Below are 11,559 nucleotides of genomic sequence, written 5' to 3' on the forward strand. Positions count from 1 at the left end.
CTTTCTTTCTTTCTTTCTTTCTTTCTTTCTTTCTTTCTTTCTTTCTTTCTCTCTCTCTTTTTTTCGGAACTGGGAATTGAATTCAGGCCCTTGCCAGGCAAGCACTTATTCTACTGAGCCCTCTCCCTGGTCCTTGCTTGCTTGTTTGCTTACTTGCTTTCTAATGTATGTGGTTGTTACAGCGTCTCATTATGTAACTCTGACTCAGTGATCCTCCTGTTTTCAGCCTTCCCAGTGCTGGGATTATAGGCATGCGCCACTACACCCGGACTCTGGCCAGCTCAGCCTGTCCTAGGAGAGCGGCTGGTGTGGCATGTGGTGCCTGGTATCAAACCAAGGTCCTTACACTTACCTAAGCTTGCCTAAGCAGGCACTTTTAGTCCACTGAGCTATCTCCCCAGCCCCCAGACTGGTTTTCTTATAGTCATCCCCAGAACAACACAGTATTACAACCATGTACATAATTTTATGTTTTATTAGATATTATAAATAACCTAAAGATGATTTAAAGTATAGGAGAAGATGTGTGTTGTATGCAAATACCACATCATATAAAAAGGACTTGAGCATCTAAGTATTTTTGGTATCTGAAAGGGGTCCAGGAACCAGCCCCCGTGGGCTACCCAGGGACGACTGTCTACCAGATCCTGCTGCTTGGCAGCTCTATAAGCTCCCTTTGGTTCACTAACGTTCATGGTACTTTAGCTTTCTCAGGGCCTTGGTCAATGGCAATGACTATTTTGCACTTGCTGCATGGGGACATTTTCAATACCTCTAGAAGTCAACTTAAAAATAAAACAATTTATTTGTAAACATCAGTGTGATTAGTCACACATAATGGCAGGAATATTTGCTCAAAGACAAATGTAAAAGGTCATGACTTTTCTCAAAGAAGGATGTAATATTAAAAAAAGAGAGAGAGAGAACGATGTAATAGGTAAAGCATGATATACGGATTCAATCCGCAGGAATTTTTATTCTTTCCTCATTCAGAATTCGCCTATGATTTCTTTGTCTAATTTAACAGTTCCTGGGGCCACCATCCAGGGGTTTGCATTACAACAAAGCCCAGGATTAATGGCAGCTTGGTATAAATAACAAGTGCTGGTGAGGGAAGGCAAGTTTTGAAATAAGCACTGTGGTAAAAGAAACTTCACAGCCTCTCCAACATTTGTTGTTGGTTGATTTATTTATGATAGCCATTCTTTCTGGGTTGGGATGGTATCTCAGTGTTGTTTTAATTTGCATTTCACGGATGGCTAGTGATGTGGAGGATTTTTTCATATATTTATTCGCTTCTTTAATTTTGTCCTCTGAGTAGCGTGTGTTCATTGCTGATGCCCATTTCTGGATTGGGTCTTTAAATTTAGGGGCCCGAATGTGTTTTAGTTCTTTATAAATTCTAGAGAGCAGACCTTTGTCTGAGTGCTTATTAGTTAAGATTTTTTCGAAATTTGTGGGTTGTCTTTTCACTTTGTTGGTAATTTCACACACCTATAGTATTTAGATGCCAATGGAATACCCACTTCTGACAGGACTAAACAAAAAAAGACAATAGAAAGGAAGGACCAATTTGTATCTGTATATGCAGAATAGTTAGGATTGACATACAGCTACTTTTGCTTAATTCAGTGAGAAGAAGGATTTGTACTAATAGTATTTGGACAGGATATTCTGACTGCATCTTGTACTATGGATAACTACTAAGAAGATAACAATGTGTAATATATTAATTATTGAAACTGTCCTATTAATCAGTTTTGAAACTGTCTCATCAATATTTGTTTCTTAATAAAATAAAAAAAAAGAAACTTCACAGGTTTGAACACAAGGTAGAGTGAATAATGGATCAAGCATTGTTATTTAAACAAATAAATAGGGACCAGGGAGATGGCTCAGTAGAATAAGTGCTTGCCTGGCAATCACAAGGGCCTGAGTTCAATCCCCGGTTCTGCCTAAATAAATAAATAAATAGGGGCCGGGGAGATGGCTCAGTAGAATAAACACTTCCCTGGCAAGTGCAAGGGCCTGAGTTCAATCCCTGGTTCTGAAAAAAAAAAAGAAAGAAAGAAAGAAAGAAAGAAAGAAAGAAAGAAAGAAAATAAATAAATAAACCAGCCCTTTCTTCCTCTGCCACCCTAGTCAGCCTCTCCCTCTTTTTCCCGTATTCTGGGTCCAAGTTCTCTTCAAATAGTTTTTACACTCTATCCACTTTCCTTTAAATTTTTAAAAATATATTCTAGTTTATTTTTAATTATTAGGGCTGTGACTCTAATAACTTACTGAAATATGAGAAAAAAATATACTTACTATCTTTTTTCTTTTCTGTCTTTTTGTGACAGGGTTTCACTGTGCAGTTCAGCTGGCCTTGAAGTCTTGGCAATCCTCCTGCCTTAGCCTCCCAAGCACTGGGATTATGGGTGTGTACCACCATGCCCAGCTTTGTTTTTTTTTTTTTTTTAATTTTATTTATTTATGTGTGTGTGTGTGTGTGTGTGTGTGTGTGTGTGTGTGTGTGGCCAGCTCAGCCCACCAGGGGGCGGCCCTGGCTAGCATGTGGTGCTGGGGGATTGAACCGTGGTCCCTTTGCTTTGCTAAGCTTGTTCTAAGTAGGTGCTTTAGACCACTGAGCCATTTCGCCAGCCCTGTTTTTGTTTTTTAATGAAATCTTTGAATATATATATATATATATCAAGGGAAGGAGATGAAGGGATGATACAAAAAGTACAGAAGAGGGAGAGTGAAAAATTTCGTCTGTCTCAATTTTTTTTTTTGTGGAACTGGGGATTGAACTCAGACCCTTACGCTTGCCAAGGAAGCGCTTATTCCACTGAGCCATCTCCCCAGCCCCTTGTCTCAAATTTTTGAGGTAGCTTCTATCTGTTGTCTTCATCACTTTCTCATTGCTGGGCCAGCATACCTGACACCCACACATTTGAGGAGAGATTTATTTTGATTCACAAATTCAGAAATTATGGTTTCTGGTAGGCGGGCTCAAACATAGACTTGGCACAGTGGCAGGCCTGGCACGGAGGAGAGCTGCTCACCTCACAGTGGCCAGGAAGCAGAGAGAGAAGAAAGGAACCTAGAGGTAGATATACCTTCCGGGTAATGGTCTCAGTGACCCTTCCTGTAACCAGGCCCCATGGATGAGTATGGTGCTCCCATGATCCAGCCATCTTCCAAACATGTGAGGATTTGGGGGGACACTCCGTGTCTAAGCCTGGCCACTGAGAGACATGTGCCCAAAGATTTTTGTCACCTACTGGTAAGAAAAAGCAGATGAATTTCTTACTCTAGGTGTGGCAAGCTGTCCCCAAGATGCCTCCAAGGATTGGCACTTCCTGGTATTTTGCCTTCAGGATGGCCTAGGTAGTCTGACCAATAATGAAGGTAAGTCACTTCAGATACTCATTTAAGTGCACTGAGACTTCCGATTTGGTTATGCAAAGTTTCCCCTGAGTCACCTACATTGTGGGAGGCCAGCTTCCTTGTCCTGAGGGGAAGCCCATGGTGTGAGGAACTGGGGCCTCCAACCAACAGTCTGTGAGAAATCGAAACCACCTTAACAGCCATATTAAGGAGTGAGGAAGCAAGTCTGGGACCCCAGCAGGCATCTGGAAGGCAGCCTCATGTGAGACCCAGGATCAGACCTGCCCAGCTATAGCCCTTCTGAATTGCAGAAACTATGAGACAGTATTTTTTGTTTAAACTTCCAAACTGGGATGATTTGTTACATAGCAATAGATAACTGATAATAGATAACTTGTATGATTCTTTTGCTAGCAATATTTTATAAATATAAGTAAGCACGTATACACTGCTATTTAAAAGACAGTCCCTGACAATACCTTAGATATAAATTCTTTGAATATAAGAAACTGGCTCCTCCATTTAGCGATCACCTCCAGTACTGGCTCAAAACTTGATTCCTCAAAGAATTTGTCTGTTCCCATGTCTTGGGACAATGGTTCCTCTTTCTACTCTCTGAATTGCTCCAGTCATCATCCATATCCAGCTTTTTGATGTATCAACTCATTAGTAGCAGTTACAAACCCACATCTGCATACTGAGCCAGCATCTCTGTTCATTATGGCAGGATCTTCAAGAAATCTTCTAGCTTCCTTGTGATGTGGTTTTGTTATTAAAATGAGAATAATAACATCTCATAGGGTTTTTGTGAAAACTAAATGAGCTAACATGTGTGGAGGACAACCTGAGCAGCTCTCCTTGAAAGAAGGGCAATTGTCTCTATTTTGGCTGAGCCTGACCCTATTTCTTTGTATTGATATGTACAGAGCTGGCTAGGACTTCTCTTTATCCTTTCAATTGGCCTTAAGCAATGTTTATTGTTCTAGCTGAGGTGCTGGTGACAGTCTTTGAAGGTGGCCTGCATGTTTCCCAGGTAACCTACACCTGCCGCGATCTAATGTGAGCTGGGTCAAGACAGGAAGAAGAACCAAGGCTCCATGCTGCCAGCTGGGATTGAGCCTCAAGACAGAGGCTATGACTTCTTGGGGCTTGAAAAATTACATCAGAGCTGAAGCACCAGACCCCCCAAAACATTAGATACTATCTCAATAGCATAATGCAAATTACTGTCTCTGCATATCCTCTCTGTATATGGCAGAGGTAAATGTAGGCCCCCTACCTAGCTCAGCTCACAGTACTCACCTACTTCCCACAATTCTCAGTCCTTTCTTCTGAAGCCACTCCTCCTCCATGGAATAAAACCTGGGTATAGCCCTGGGTCAACCTCTTGGTTCCAGAAAGCCATTTTGTGGCTGAACTTAGGGCCCCTTGGCTCCCCAATGATTATAAATATGTTTTAGTGTCCTTATTTTCACCATGGGTTGCACTGGGAATGGTAGATTGGGATTAATTTGGTGGGATTCTAATAACGTATCTTTGGGATTACAAATATTGACTTCTTGTCAATAGATGAAACCTGGAGGGGACTCCAACAACATGGATAAGACATTTAGTATAGGACCTAACAAAATAAGGACCTTTTTCTGTTCTGATATTATTAGGTAAACTTTTTTTTAAAGGTCACCTACTAACCTACTATTTTGCTCTCAGCCTTGGGTGCCTCAGCAGAGATGGAAGGTATTACAGTGCTATCCACTTGGTCTACTTGGAATCAAAAGAGCCTTGACTAGGCTTCTCAAAGAGATTTTTTTGTTTCCTATAAATAAAGTCACCTCTCACCTTGTGTTATGGTTTGTGTCTAGTTGTCCCATAAAAGCCTCATGCAGTCATGGGGTGCAGACTTCTAGAGTCTGTGATTAACTCATGATCCACTGGGATTATGTGTGATCCAAGGCTGGAATTATGGGTCTTAATACTGCTGGGATTATGGGTGTGAGTAGTTCTCCTAGCCTGGGGCAGAGAGCTTGAATGTAATATAAGAGACAGAGAGACAGACTTTCTGTAGTCATTGCTGTTTGTTGTTGTTGCTCTTCAGCCACCCTGAACTGCTGCTCTCTGCCATGTGCCTCTCTGCCTTGGAGCCAGCTGAATATGGACTGAAACCTCCAGTAACTGTGAGCTAAACAAACCTTTCCTTCCTTCATTTTGGGTGTTGGGTATTTGTCCCAGCAACAAGAAAAGAGTAACTAAGATACCTTGGTAGTGAGAATAGCTACTGTCTTAACGGAGGAGAGGTTCACTTTAAAGGCTTACAGTTGGTTGGCACTAAGGCAGAGGCATGGCAGATTGGCATGGGAGAAGGGAACTGGCTCAAAGCATGACAGCTGGGAAGCATAGCAAAGAGAATATTGAGGAAGAGATAAAGGCTGCCAGGCCAGGCCCCCAGTGACCACGTTTTTGGACCAGATCTCACCTCCTGACCACAATGGCAGCTACAAACTCATCAGTGGACTAATCCACTCATGATTGCCTCCATGATCCGATCAAAAAGCTCCACTTATGAGTGCATGAGGTTTTGAGGAGACAGCGAGATGTAAACCACAACAGCCTCTATATCTATACCGCTGTCCCTCTCATTTTTGACTGTAGCTCACACTCTTAACTCTACTTACCTTGCCTGAACTGTAACTCATTGCTCCTTCCTGCTAGGCACCCGATCCCTGGATCCCTATACACTCAGACCCTGCCTGCTCTTCATTAGGCAGAAAGGGTGCAGGCAGAAAGAATGACAGTCCTTAGGTCAGTGACTAGAACGAGCTAGGGCAGATGCTCAAGCTTTGACATTCTTTCTTACAGATTCACACTATCCAAGATGGTAGCCTCTAACCTCAAGTAGCTATGTAAATTTAAATTTGAATTTGTTAAAATTAAACATGATTAAATTTTGTTTCCTTGAGAAAACTAGCAAGGTTCCAAGCATTGTATGTGGCCAGTGGCTGCCATATTGGATAATGCATGTGTAGAACATTTCTTTCATTTCAGAAAGTTCTTTTGCAGGCACAGTATTAATGTCAGTCATGACTTTAGAGAGTTTACATATTGGAGTTAGTATTGGAGCTAATGTGGTCTATCTCCAGGGCCCCTAAATCTGAGCTCTACTCTCTATGGGTTTCTTGTCTTATGGTGACAGTTGGTCTTTTCCAGATTGGGCCCCCTGAATACAGAACCATTTCCTTCTACTGTCCTCCTCCGCCACACCCCAGGAAGTGCCTGTCACTGTGGAATGCATCCCATATTTACCCAAAGCCAAATTTTCTTCTTGTATCTTCTTGTGAAGCTTCTTGGAGCCAACCATACATTTCTGGTGCTACTTTTGGTGCATTGCTTCATCTCATCAGAACTGGGCATGCACATAACTTCCAGGACTTCAGCCAAGATTGATTCTACATCAGTAAGAGAATTGCTCCCAGGACTCTCAGACTGGTTTCCTGATGTGTTAGGTGTTAGCCTAGCTGTCCTACCTGGCCCTTTGGGGCTAGATTAATAATCTATAGTTTTCAATTTATGGAATTTCAAAAAACTTCGTACAGCCAGAACAATGTCTCATGCCAAGGACAGATTTATATTATACCTAAAATTTCGTGTTAAATAACAACTAGAGAACTTCAAAACTCTGACTTAGGTTGGGGAATTAGGCAACTTTATTATTTAGAAGTCTTTTCTTACAAGAATAGAAGGGCAAAGATCTTTAAATTGATAGTAAAATATTTATTAATGTATTCAGCTCAGTAGACTAATACTTTTATGATTTAAGTGAGAGTCCAACGTTCCATTTTGTTTTTTCTTTTTTTGGTAGAACCGGGGATTGAACTCAGGCCCTTGCGCTTGCTGGGGAAGTGCTTATTCTCCTGAGCCATCTCCCCAGCTCCCAAATGTTGTTCTATTTTCTAAGAATGACCAGACCTCAGTAGGCTACCTCAGGTGACATCTGGAGTAGAAGAGGGGCTTCTCTTTGTAGGCAAACTTAGAGTGAAGAGCAGATTTTCTTAAAAAACTGATTTTATGCTGTATGTGGTGGTGCAAGCTTTTCATCCTAGAATTTGGGAGACCGAGGCAGGAGGATTGCCAGGAGTTCACAAAAACAAAAATGAAAACAAAACACACACACACACACACACACACACACACACACAAAACCTCCAAATCAAAACACTACCATTGGGGCTGGTGAGATGGCTCAATGGTCTAAAGCACCTACTTAGAACAAGCTTAGCAAAGCACAGGGACCGCGGTTCTATCCCCAGCACCACATGCCAGCCCGCCCTGCCCCCTGGTGGGCTGAGCTGGCCACACACATGCACGCACACACACACGCATAAATAAATAAAATTAAATAAAAAGAAAACACTACCATTTAGATTGTCATTTCATTTGTTCAGCCTTCTGGTTACAATAACGTTACCCATGTGACTCGCCCAATAAAGTAAAGCTATTCTCTCTCTAAGGCATGTATGTCCCAGTGCTTTATCTCACCTCACAGTCTCCATTCTCACTTTGGAAATTACTTTTGATGTCTAGTGAAATGTTTAAGAACCCGTCAATGCTGCACTTTTCGCACTATAAGATGGAAATCCACTAATAGGCCATAAAATCCATAATACTGGTCTTTACCACCCTTTTTTAAAAAAAATGCAGTGGAACCTAAACAAATGGAATGAAAAAGAATGGAGTGGAAAAAGAGAGTGCTATAGAGTGCCAGTGTAACTTTTGTTTCAGATGTGTGTGTATGTGTGTTAAGGTTTGTGTCTAGATGTGCCCCGAAAGCCTCATGCAGCCATGGGGCAGCCTTCTGGAGTTTTTGATTGATTCATCGTCCAAGCTGGGATTATGGGTGTGAGTAGCTACACCCGCCCTGGGGTGGGGTACACTGCCTGTTGTTCTGTAGCGCTCTCTGTTTCCATTCCATTCCATTTGTTTAGATTCTACTTCATTCTTTAAAAAAATGGTGGTAAAGACCAATATTACAGAGTTTATGGCCTATGAATGGATTTCTGTCCGTAATTCGAGAAGTGCAGCATTAGACAGGTTCTTACAATTTAAGGGAGGGAAAGAGGCTTGCTCTCTGCAGCTCTTCTTTTTTGCTCTTGTTACTTCTGCTGTTTTCTGCTGCCACGAACTGTTGCCCTCTGCCATGTGCCACCCTGCCTTGGAGCCTGCCAGAGTGTGGGAGTACGACATGAAACTTGCGCAAACTGGGAGCTAAATAAACCTTTCCTTCCTTAATTTTGGGTATCAGGTATTTGTCCCAGGAACAAGATAAAAGTAACCAAAGACAGCGTTTGTGTGTGTGTGTGTGTGTGTGTGTGTGCGTGCGTGCGCGCATGCATGTGTGTGTTCCTGATAGAGCTGAGAAGATCTCCACCATAAAAAATAAAAAAGATGGCTTGAGGGCATCACAGGAGGCAGCAAATCTCCACCCTCTGCAGCCTCAAAACTGCAAAGGTAAAAGACTTTGCTTTAAAAAAAAAATGAAAAGCTGCAGAGCACCATGTTCTAAGATGGTCACAGCAGCCACACTAGGTTCCAAAATAGTGGTGGCATAAAAAATTTGTTTCTGAAGGGGCAGGGAAAAAGAAAACAAAAATTTGTTCCTCAGAATTAGAATCAGAGTGATCAGTAATCCAGGCACTTAACACCTACAGCCAAAAGAAAAAAAAAAAAAAAAGCTTGTCTACTGCTCCAGCTGGCAACAGACCTTGACATCATCCATGTGACATTGGCTTTAGGTGCATGCAAAATACAGAAGTTCTGAGGTTAGAAAGCCTTCTACCTAGATTTCAAAAGGCCTGAGAGGACAGGCAGTGTGCACCTGGGAGGGCAATGTATAAAGCAGAGAGTATAAAGCCTAACATATAGTAAAAACCCAAAAAGTTTTAAAAAGCCAAAAACATAGATCATCTAAAAAGAGTTACAAAGAGAGAGCAAAGCCAGCTTTAAAAAAAAAAGGTCATAGAGGTAGAGCCACATGGAGCTCACAATTTGTCACAGATTGCTTCCAATGTTCCACTTCAAACTACAGGACTTAACATTTGCTCTGCTAGATTTTGGACTTGCTTTGGTCCCAATGATTTATATCTTCCTGTTTGTACCTTTTAAAATGATAATGCTTTTCTTGTGCCATCAAACATTAAAAGTGTTTTAACTTTTCATTTGTACAGGGGCTCACAGCTAAGAGTTTGCCTTAGATCTTAAAAGAGACTTGAGACATTTTAGCAATGCTGAAACTATTAGGACTTTGATAACTCTTAGACTAAATGCCTTTTGTATAAAGAGATGTACACAAGTCTTTGGGGAGTCCAGGGGCAAAATGTTATGGTTCTAATATAATATAATGTTGATAGACATAATAGTGATTCTTAATGATAGTTAAACCTGTGTTATAATGTTCAAGTTGTAAAATGTTAATGAACATGTCTATGTACCTAAAAACTGGTTTTGAAAAAAAGTCTAGCTGTCAAATTGACCAAGGGGTAGTTTATAATGGTTCATATATTGTATCAACTTGAAAAGTTTAGAGGGTTTTTTTTTGTTTTTTTTTTTAATGTATTAGGTACAAGGTCTCACTACACAGCTCAGACTCGTAATGATCCTCCTGTTTTTAGAACTTCCCAGCACTGGGATTGCAGGTGTGCACCACTATGCCTGATCTTGGTGGCCCTGAAAAGTTTAGAGGTTTAACTAAGCACTCAACAAGGGGGCCAGGGTCTTTACTTTATAAACATCCTTATCCTGTGCAAAAAAGCATTTATAGAGTGAGTGCTACCCCTGCCCTGGGGTGGATAATCTACATCACAACATAAAGAGGAGAGGCTTGATAAAAGCCACAGCTGTGTCTCCTCCCTTTGTTTTTTGCTGTTTTCCACCACAGCAACAGCTGTGGTTTTTTCCACCGCAAAAACAGCTGCCCTCAGCCATGTGCCACTCTGCCTTAGAGCGAGCCAAATATAGACTAAACCTTCCATAAACTGAGCTAAATAAATCTTTTCTTCCTTAATTTTGGATGTCAGGTATTTTGTCCCAGCAACAAGAGAAAAGTAACCAAGAATATGTGTGTGTGTGTGTGTGTGTGTGTGTGTGTGTGTGTTCCTGTGTTCTAAATTAGGTGTAAAATAAATTTTGGGGGAAAGTACCAGGAATCAAACTTAGGACCTCACACTTGCCAAGCAGGCACTGTACTACCAGCTAACTCTCTGGCCTGTAAAATAAAATTTTTATGAGTGGCCACAGTGAAAATGTTTGAGAAACTCTGGTTTAATCAACAGAAGAGGAATTGCATTGTTGGATGTTTACATTTTGAGATCATATTGCCAGACTGCCCTCTAAAAGGCTACGACACTTACGTTTTTTCTAACAACGGATGGACAGTGTATTTCCCACACCACTGAGTGCTATTTATGTTTCACACCTGTGCCAGTCTCATCTGTAAACACAATACCGGGTAACTTTAATTCACACTGACTTGTTAGCATCTTCCCGCCTGCTGACTGGATGCACAGGTGTCCTCGGGGCCAGGCCTGATCATTCCCCTTGCCTGAGGCCTTCCCGAGTGTTTGTCCTTGTGCGGTTGAGTTTTAAACATTCTCCTGGACCAAGACTATCCACCTGGTGTCGGTCACATATGTGCTAAGTGATTTCCCCAAGCTTCCAATTTGCTCCTCTAATATTTTCTTTTGCAGAGTTTTGGTTTTTTTAGTGATAAAATAAATATCTTTCTTTATGGGCTCTGGAGGGGAAATTTTTCTACTTTTTTATGTATTTAGTGTAGGGTCTACAGGGTCTCACTACACAGATTGGACTTGTAGTGATCCTCCTGTTTTCAGCCTCCCAAGCACTTGGGATTACAGGAGCACCGCCACGCCCCACCTCAGCGCACTTTGGGGGGCAGAGCCAGCATAGCAGGCTGGGGATCGACCCCCCAGCCCCTGTGTCTGTATAAGCAGGCGCTCTAATCTACTAAGCTATTTGGCCAGTCCTGGAGAGGAAATTTTTAAGCGTAGAATCAGAACTACTCTAAAGCCCACTTTCGAGTCCTAGCCCAGGTCCGGTAAGTGTGTGGAGAGCTTCCTGCTACCCTGCGCCGGCAGGACCAGTCCCATCCCAGGCGCAGCATGGGCCGGACACTCTCCC

At 41.9% G+C, this 11,559-nt stretch overlaps 1 protein-coding gene across 1 annotated transcript in view; it reads right to left on the minus strand.

The window, feature by feature from the left end:
- Fbp2 (fructose-bisphosphatase 2) overlaps positions 1-11,559 on the minus strand; it is a 31,472-nt gene that overhangs the window by 4,150 nt on the left and 15,763 nt on the right. The gene's annotated exons all lie outside the window — the stretch shown is intronic.

The sequence above is a fragment of the Octodon degus genome, unplaced genomic scaffold, assembly GCF_000260255.1.
Source record: "Octodon degus isolate 3935 unplaced genomic scaffold, OctDeg1.0 scaffold00184, whole genome shotgun sequence".
Taxonomy (NCBI): domain Eukaryota; kingdom Metazoa; phylum Chordata; class Mammalia; order Rodentia; family Octodontidae; genus Octodon; species Octodon degus.